This window comes from Limulus polyphemus, unplaced genomic scaffold (assembly GCF_000517525.1).
Source record: "Limulus polyphemus unplaced genomic scaffold, Limulus_polyphemus-2.1.2 Scaffold2877, whole genome shotgun sequence".
Taxonomy (NCBI): Eukaryota; Metazoa; Arthropoda; class Merostomata; order Xiphosura; family Limulidae; genus Limulus; species Limulus polyphemus.
In genome coordinates this window covers 121,328-122,068 of record NW_013668487.1, presented here as the reverse complement: position 1 = coordinate 122,068, position 741 = coordinate 121,328, and positions in this window count along the sequence as shown.

The window sequence follows — 741 nt, the reverse complement described above, 5'->3', positions numbered from 1 at the left end:
GAGGCCATATTTGTCTTGTACTCACAACTTTGTCTCTATTAAAGGAGCATATTTACTTACATCCATACAACTCAACCATGTTCATGGCAAGGCAGTAGTGAAAGAGGCCATATTTGTCTTGTACTCACAACTTTGTCTCTGTTAAAGGAGCATATTTACTTACATCCATACAACTCAACCATGTTCATGGCAAGGCAGTAGTGAAAGAGGCCATATTTGTCTTGTACTCACAACTTTGTCTCTGTTAAAGGAGCATATTTACTTACATCCATACAACTCAACCATGTTCATGGCAAGGCAGTAGTGAAAGAGGCCATATTTGTCTTGTACTCACAACTTTGTCAATCCTTTGAGTGTTAGAAAGCATATTTATAGGTGAAAATTAGATCAGATTTCAATTTCAATCTTCACTAAATTTACAGAATCAAAAGAGCATTTTTCAGGGAAGTATATTAAAACACCCTGATTACAAATATCCAAAATAACAGATCGACATGATATTTACACATCAATAACAGTGTGCGAATAAATAAATTAATTAGAGATCATTATTTTGAAAGTTAGTCACGAAATTCGGCCTAGCTCTAGCCGTCCAAGGAAAATTCGTATGTAATTACACTGATCCTCTTAATAAATTATGTTATCTATTTTATTAAAGATACCCTAACACTGCTGTAACCAGACGTCTTGAGAGAACTGTTTGTTTCTACAGCATATTAACTTCATTGTTGTTATTAGTGT